The sequence below is a fragment of the Leptodactylus fuscus genome, chromosome 10 (genome assembly GCF_031893055.1).
Source record: "Leptodactylus fuscus isolate aLepFus1 chromosome 10, aLepFus1.hap2, whole genome shotgun sequence".
NCBI classification, from domain to species: Eukaryota; Metazoa; Chordata; class Amphibia; order Anura; family Leptodactylidae; genus Leptodactylus; species Leptodactylus fuscus.
In genome coordinates this window covers 81,559,162-81,568,075 of record NC_134274.1, presented here as the reverse complement: position 1 = coordinate 81,568,075, position 8,914 = coordinate 81,559,162, and the positions used below count along the sequence as shown (strand labels likewise).

Sequence of the window (8,914 nt, the reverse complement as noted above, 5' to 3'; positions counted from 1 at the left end):
TCCTTCCACGTGGTCCGGACAATAATTTTTATATATTTTTTTATATATTTTTATTTTGTATTTATTAGACCCCCCAGGGGTCTTGAACCCCAGGGGGTCTGATCACTAATGTAATGCATTACAATGCTAATGCATTGCAAAAAATCATCCTTTCTTTTGCAGGCTGCATAGACCAGCCTGCAAAAGAAAGAGAAAGCAGACCGGCCTTTACAAGGCTCCCGGCTGTCATGAAAAAATGACGTCGGCCCTGGAGCATGCTCTAGGCGCCGGCGATCACTGGCAAAATGGCAGCGCCCATGCACCGCTGGGAAAATGGCGCTTCCGGCGCCTTTGACCGTGGCGCCGGAGGAGTTAATGTCTCCGATCAATCCAGGGACCGATCGCAGACATTAGCGCCGGTTATCTACTGCGTAAAGCAGGATAGGACGGTGGATGTCGGGAAAGGGTTAAAGGAAGTCTGTCGCCAAAAACCAACATACCAAACCCAACCCTGCAGATAGATAGGTTACCACCCACTGATCAAATACTGATGACCTATCCTTTGGATATTTCCATTGAACTGTATGGAGACTGTGGTCAGTGCAAATGATTTCCTTCTCCAAATAGAAGAGGGTCCTAGAGGTGAGACCTGCACCTGTCAGCCATTTATAGCAGATTCGGGACATAGGGGGGTTTCAGTCTATGAAAATTTTGTGCAATGAATACGGAATCAAATTCTGCCCAAATACAGGAACAGAGCGGTCTCTAGTGGAGAAACTGCAGAATGCAGGGAGATAGAATTCCCTGATCTGGGATATTGGAGCCCATACTGTAACCTAGAAGAAGATTAGCAGGCACGGACACGTTTTGTGTTCTTATAGCAGGGTCGGCAACCCCTGGCACGCGAGGCAGATTTTGCTGGCACGGTCCCCAACCTTCATACACTAAATTGAGAGAGAGAGCGTCCCCTGCCACCAATCAGAGGTGAGCCTCTCACTGCACAGGATAAGGGCTCCCTGGAGCTGCTGTTACATGTGAGGAGGAGCTCCTGCCGTCTGCAGCCCTGAGGAGGAGAGGAAGCACCGGGGAGCAAAGTGACAGCAAACACAACCCCAGGTACGTGTGTGTTACTGACTATTCTTATTACTGTCAGGCATTCGGGGTTATTACTTTAGTGTTAGTAACTCCATGTGCCTCACATTAATAGCAGTTACCCCATCATGTCCCTCACATTAACCCCTGTGTGGCTCACATAAGGGTTACTGATATGTGAGACATATGGAGGTACTAATAAAGGAGCTATATAATGAAGATGTTCACTTATTACCTCCATATGTCTCACATATCAGTGTCCCTTAAGTAAAGCACACAGGGGGTTAATGTGAGGGACATGATGGGGTTAATTGCTATTAATATGAGGCACATTGAGTTGTAACCTGCAATGCACATGACCAGACTCTTTATCTACAACTGCGGATAAAGTACAGACCTATATATTTCTATGGACCCATATATACAGCCATTCTTTTTGTGGCTGTGTATCTGGGCCAAATTGAAGAGCTGAAAACTATGGAGCAGGTCCTATATGTATCCTATACATACCCTATATCTGTCCTATAAATCCCCTATATGTGTCCTATACATCCCTTATATCTGTCCTATACATCCCCTATATGTGTCCTATATGCTCTTATTCTCAGCCCCGGGGGAGAAATCATTCTGTATATTGTGTATTTGTAGCAATCTAAAGTTGTGGCAGGTTTTATCCAAGGTGGCTTCTGTGAAAAAGCGCAGATAGAAAGCCCTAAGCAATGAGCATGAGTGGCCAATAGACCCTGGGGCCGAGGCCTAGCCCCGATACAGTCAGCATTAACCCCTAATAGCCCCGGAGATGTGAGCCAGGCCTTAGTGCACACTTCTCATAGTAACTAGATATCAGGCCACTAGTTTTTTGCATTGCTTACCAAAGTAAATGATGGTAAAGTGCAAGAGACAAGTAGCCATTCCCGACTTCTCTCCCTTTAGAAGAACAGACGGGGCCACTTGTTTGTCAGTGTGGGGGGAGGGGGAGCTGGGACACCTCTATACACATTAGATAATTGCTCCTTCTGGCTGACACTCATATGGCAGACATCACTTTTGTTGTCCACAACTATGGAATCGCTTTCTATGTGTATTGACTTGCATGCAGAGGAGGGAAACCATGAAGGTGACAAAGCTGGGCATCTGCATAAAGGGAAGGGAGTGTTCTCAGCCAGATATTGGTAGGGATTTCCTATTGGCAGATATTTGTGCCGCCACAGCTTTACTGCTGCTGTATTTTGGGCCACAATATTTCCATAGGGCAGTACAGCTAAGGCAGCTTTTACCTCTGACCTGATCCTAGAAATCCTCTTCCCATTGGTAACATGGAGGTTTTCTTCTCTGCTCTTGGCTTTATCAGGTGACCATATACCAAGCTGAAGAATCCGGAGACTCGTGTGATGAGGATACGGACATTTCTGACATTGCTGTAAGTGTGACTATGCCGAGCTCCCTCACAAAAAGAAGGACATTCCGTTTTAACCCTTTTTTATTCTGCGGCCATTTTCTTCTAACAACCATAACCTTTCCTTTTTTTCTCTCTGTGTAGACGGCTTGTTTGGGAGAGTTGTATTTCATTTCTCTCATTTTGGGGTCCATGCAGTGGATTAGAAAGCTCTCTTTTCATTACTGGGAGTGGAGCTGAAAATGCAGAACCACTAGAGATGAGCGAGTAGTATTCCATCGAGTAGGTATTGGATGGATTACTACGGGATTCCAAATACTCCTACTCCATCCAATACTATGAGCTATTCGCAGTAAATATTCCATTCAGAACCAGCGTTGATTGGCCGAATGCTATACAGTATATACAGTGTGTAGCATTCAGCAAATCAACACTGGTTCTGCAGCCGGCTCGTCTGTGAGGAGGCGGAGTCTGAGGTCGGACCACAGCAGTCTCCATTGTGGCCGATCTTAGACTCCGCCTCCTCACAGACGAGCCTCCGGCAGAACCAGCGTTGATTGGCCGAATGCTGTACACTGGCTAATCAACGCTGGCCAATTCATTCCTATGAGAAAAAGTAAGCTCCCTCGTAACAGCAAGCTGCCAGCTCTCCTGACTAGCAAGGACGAGCCTGCTGCTGAACCAGCGTTGATTTGTCGCAGGTTTATCTTTGCTAGTTGGTAGAGCTGGCAGCTTGCGGTTACGAGGGAGATTTCCTTTTGTCAGCGCAACGCAAGCGCTGAGCAGGTAAAGCGCACGGACCCCATAGACTATAATGAAGTCCGTGCGCTTTACCTGCACAGCGCTCCTCCTAAACACTCTCCTCCTGCTACTCCTGGACTTGGTGACTCTCCTTTAGTCGAATAGTGGATTCCCCTGAAACAGACATTTTCCCCATAGACTATAATGGGATTCGATATTCGATCGAGAAGTCGAATATTGAGGCTCTACTGGAAACGAATATCGAATCTCAAATATTTCACTGTTGGCTCATCTGTAATAACCACTGCACAGTGTATAGAAGCATCTGCTTCTAGCGCCCACCATTATCCGTGTGCCTGCTGGATGTTGGACCCCCGACCTATCTGATACTGTAGCGCCATCCTAAGGTTAGGCCAGAAATAGAAAATCATGGACACCCCCTTTACCCCATGTGTTTGTCAAGGAGGGGATGGGGGACAAATCTGCAATTCTTTCCTTGTTTTTTGGGCTTTGTTTTACAGCACAATCTTTATTGGGTGGGTTAGTAGGATTACACCAATCTCCTATTTATAAGGAATTCCTGTTTTGCAGGAATATTGTAACTTCAATATGTTTTTCTAAATGTCATTACAAGATTCCTGGAAATGTTCACAATGTGATGAGATGAATCCTCCTATTGCAAGACATTGTAAAAGATGTCGGTCTCTTGGTAAAGATCGGCTTCCAGACAAAACTGAGAAGACTAAGGCTTTAAAAAGAAAAGAGATGGAGGATTCCCAAGATGAAGGCATTGATGTCCCAGATGGCAAAAAAAACCAAACACACACAAGAGCTGCAAGATTGTGATGTCACTAAAAAACAGGATGAGCCAATAGAAAGCTGTGAATCCCGGGAAACGGAGGACTTCTCTCAGCCTTCCACATCTGGGAGCGTTGCATCTTGTAGTCAGGAAGAATACAGAGAAGTGGAAGCAGCTCACAATGAACGTTCAGAACAGAGTCTCCCACTTTCTAGCATTGCACCATGTGTAATCTGCCTGACTAGGCCAAAGAATGGATGCATTGTACATGGCAGAAGCGGGCATCTCATGGCATGTTTTCCATGTGCAACAAAACTGAAGAAGAGAAACAAACCTTGCCCTGTTTGCAGGCAGCCAATTCAGATGATCGTATTAACCTATGTCAGCTAAAAGTCAGGCCAATTCACGTCCAAGGACCCTTCATGAAAATGCAAGAAAAAAGAATTGAACTGCTTGGTCTCTAGGTGGATGGTGGGGAAAGGACGATCCGAATCTTAAGTTCTCACTTGACTTGAAGGAAGCCAAAATGTCTTCCCAAATGTTTCTACTACACTGGCTTATTGAAGCATTTGCACATCTGTAAATAGGTAACATGTATATAGGGCAGACATTACTATCTGATCTCCAGTAGACCAATGGCTTCAGTGTGTAGGAGTCACCGGCACCAGTCTAGGCCCTCATAGACTTTAGTAGAAAGTTCTAGGTACATGAAGGCTCAAACCAGACCTTGTCCAAATGCAGTTTTCTTTTTCGTTGTGGACACATAATGGCAAAACAAATGCTGTATTTTACTGTCCCAACAAAGTGCTGGAGATTATATTTCATCTCATCCCCACTTCGCTGAAATAAAATGTTGCGTTTTCCCCCTAGACTTATGAGGGTAGGCACAAATGCAAAACACAGCAGAAAAGTAGTGAAAGGCGCAGGCATCTTTGGGATTGTTTTTGCTGCTTTTATTCCATGGCGTTTTTTGGGCTACATTTTGCTGTGTGCTGCCTTAGCCAAAGGGCTCGTTCACATCTGCGCCCGGGACTCCGTTTTGCAGGTTTCTGTTTCCTGCGCAAAACAGGGCAGGAGACAGAAAAGACATTCAAAAGTGTCCGGCCGTGAGCGTTTTATGCTCTCCGTGGCGTTTCCGACCCGTGGGGCCCCGGCCTTAATGAGTCTTTTTTCCTAAAGCTAACTTAGTGTCTATCCTTACAATGTGTGATCAGCACTGGTGTGACCATAGGAACACCAAGTGCCAGGCAGAAGGGGGCAGCTGCTCTTTAGGAGGCTATGTATTAGGCCCCCTCCCCCACGTGTGTGAATGCGCTGCTGGTCCTGGGTGAACATTGGGGATACATTGCTTTCCTATTAGGGGGATACATAGAAACACTGCATACAGCCATCACAAAGCAGATCTCATCATTGGGCTTCAGCCATCGGCAAAGGTGTCTAATTCATGCCTGCAAATGTTTGTGACCCCGCTATAAGCAGGTTGTTATACTTCACATTGGTAAAGGTTGCTGAGACAACTGAGTGCCCTAAAAATCAATAAAAGCTGACTGAAAATGTTTGCCAGTAGCTGAAGTCTAGGCCAGGGGTGCTGACACTTTGTGAGCATGTGAGCTACTTTAGAAACTTACCAATGGATAAGATCTACTCTCCATTTCTTGTGGGCAGGGCGGAGCGTGAGAGCAGGAGACAGCTCTCCGGTGTCTGCTTTCTGACAGCGCAGGCGGAGAATCCTCTCCGGACACCGGCAGGCGGGGGCGCCCCAGCCCTGACTTCCAACGAGTGCAAGGCCCCGGCCTGCCAGTGTCCCGAGACCATTCTCAGCCTGCACTGTCAGAAAGCAGACACTGATCCCGCCATCGACCCATATGTCCTTCGCGATCGACTGATAGATGGCGATCGACGTATTGGGCACCCCTGGTCCTAGGCTCATTGGCTACCTGGTTTCTAGGATTTGTTCTGGCTAGTTTTCACAGTTTTGATGATGTCTTCTGTGTCAGTATATGAGTGTGTGTGTGTGTGTGTGTGTGTGAATGTGCACATACATACATACATACATACACTCATACATATACACATAAACATACACACAAAAAAAAAACAACAACATGAAAGTGAAGACAAAAATACGCCACCTGTTGGGCTGCTTCTGCATTTCAGGGCTTGTTCCCCTTACTAATAGCAGGAAAAGTTTTATAGAATTGTTGGTTTCTTTTGTGTTGCTGAAAATATTCTTTTTGTTTTCCCATTTCGTTCGCTCCTAGCCGAGGAGGTTTTCCGGGCACACATAGATTCCTGTCTATGGCCACTGCTTGAGCTGTGAGGCAATTTTGCTTTTTTTGGTTCCAAAATAAATAAAATGTTGTGACAAAATGCAGAATCCGCCTTTTATTTCCCTCCCAGCTGAACTGTTCTTGGTACAAAGTAACGGCGAATCTTCCCGCCACACACTATCATATCAATACGCCATGATCCCCCGGCACAAAAACAAATAAAATCACTCTGCCAACTCATCAAAATAAAGCTCCTTTAAAAGTAGAAAAAATATCTTACCAAGGTAAAAAAACAAGGAGGATGTTGCGTTCACACCGTGCAGTAACGCACAGCCCGGCTTCAATGTTATGGAGCAGTTTTAGAAATCTATTATTTGCTGGGCAGCAGAAACCAGATGAAAATCACAGCTTGAAGATTTTTGTGTCCATGATGGCCAAGACCAGTGCCCATCTACATTGGCAGAGACTGGGTGACCCTTAATACCTTAAATAAAGGATAAAACAAGTAAAATCTTTTCTCTTCTTCTTGTTCCCCTGACATGATGATGGAGACAAAACAAACGTAACTATAATGGCTTGTAAGTCTTCTATTCAATAAAGTCCTGAAAGAAAGGAAATGAGAATTGGATCTTATTTCTAGGCCATGAAGACATAATGGGGTCCTGGTAAATCTGCATGTAATAAATAGGCGGCCCTTTATAGGAGGAGGACATCCTCATAGAATCCGGTAAGGGGGCGCTATCATTCCGACTAAGCACATCCTTGCATAGCCTTTAGAAATGCTGGTCCACACCTACCTTTTGTATGTAAATCGCCTCAGTGGCTTTTGTATACGTCCGTTGTTATTCATATGCTAATTAGCTTCCAGCCAGAACAGGAAGTTCCCAGCAGCCTCCTCTCTGCTATTCTCTCCTATCTGTGTGTGCAAGCAGGAGGTCAGCGGCAGCAGCCTGTGCTATACATATAGATAGGAAAGAATAGGCCGAGGGTGCACAATGAGACTTCCGGGGTGCACCAAGAGGCTAATTAGCATATGAATAAAAATCACTGAGGCAATTTACATACAAAAGGTAGGTATGGAATAGCCTTTCTAAAGCCTATGCAAGGAAGTGCTTAGTTAAAACATGACTTTTCCCAATGATAGAGCCCCTTTAAGAGTGTTTATCCACACTTTGATATTGAGGACCTATCCTAAGGTATCAGATGGAGGTGTAATGTCCCGGTACTGCTCGTCCCATTCCCTTTAATAGTCCTTGCAGACCGAGATGGTATGGACATTTGCATATAAGGTAAAGAGTTTCCTCCCCCTTCATTCCTTCTATATATTACCAGAGCCAGCACACAGGGGGTCTATTAATGCGCCATCTTGTGGATGTTTTTGTGAACTACACCTGCCTATACTTGCCATTGTAATTTGAGTTGCCAATGTGAAGGTGTGTCCATTATGAGCAGGTGACCTTCAGGACCAATCAAGCTCCCTTGACTGGCCTGGAGGAGGAGGAGTTACAGCCCCCTCTAGGGGGGTTGGGGACCTTTTGGCTGGGTCTTGGTATGGAGCCATCGAACACATGGGAAGCTGAAAATGTCAGCCAAGTCTCAGGGCACTCCAAACAGAAATGTCTTTTCCTCTGTACTAAAGACTCTCCTCAGAGAGTGTTTTCCTCTGGAGCTCCAAGCCTACAAGCACTAAAGCTTACGGACCTGCTTATCCATACATCTGGGAACCTCACACGTATCTCTCTATTCAAGTAAGTCTTTGGGACAAATTTATATTTAAGAAGCCCATAGCTAGTCTGGCAGAATTCAAGGGTCTCCCGCTGCTGACAAATTGTAATTGCTCTTCTACATACGTGTACCCAGTTTGTTGAGGACTAACCCCCTGGATACAGGCCATCTTTACAAGTATATACAAGTTTAAGAGAGTTGAGATTTTGTGCACATTTGGGACCCAGGGACCCCCTGAAAGCCGGCCACATCTGATATATTACCCGTGATACCAGCCCTGGCCCTCCTGAGTGTCACAGAGGTTCCACACAATTCACTCTTTGAAGCGAACATGGACTTTTGGATGAGCACTAGGGCTTCTTACACAAATACTAGGCAGTGCTGTACTTTGGGACTGAGTTGCAATACCGGGCAATGTCACTATACATACACATGAATGGGGCAGAGCTTCAAGCAGGCCATGTAACATATGTGATCGCAACGTCACATGTCTTACAAATAGATCATAGATATCAAACTCCCAAAAAGAGGAACTCTTGTACTCACTGTAAAATCCTTTTCTCAACGTTTTCACCGGAGGACACAGTGGGCATTAGCCTGGTTAATGGGAGACTTCACACAAGGGGAATAGAAAGTCTGCTGGCTCCGCCTCCGGGCAATACCGCTCTCACAGACACTGTGCTAAGTAGTTGTACCGCAGTAGTAATGGAACAGCAACAAACATGTCCTGAACCCAAAAAGAACCAATCTGACTGGAACAAATGTTATAACCTGGGTGGGATCTGTGTGCCCCGGTGAAAACGTTGAGAAAAGGATTTTACGGCGAGTACAAAAATCCCTCTCTCTCGCCTAATTTTCAGTGGGGGACACAGTGGGGTGTCACAAAGCAGTCCCAGAGGGTGGGAAATACAC

At 45.6% G+C, this 8,914-nt stretch overlaps 1 pseudogene; it reads left to right on the top strand.

The window, feature by feature from the left end:
• The first annotated feature begins 563 nt into the window (after nt 1-563).
• LOC142219212 (E3 ubiquitin-protein ligase Mdm2-like) lies at nt 564-4,407 on the top strand (annotated as a pseudogene).
• Nucleotides 4,408-8,914: the final 4,507 nt, after the last annotated feature.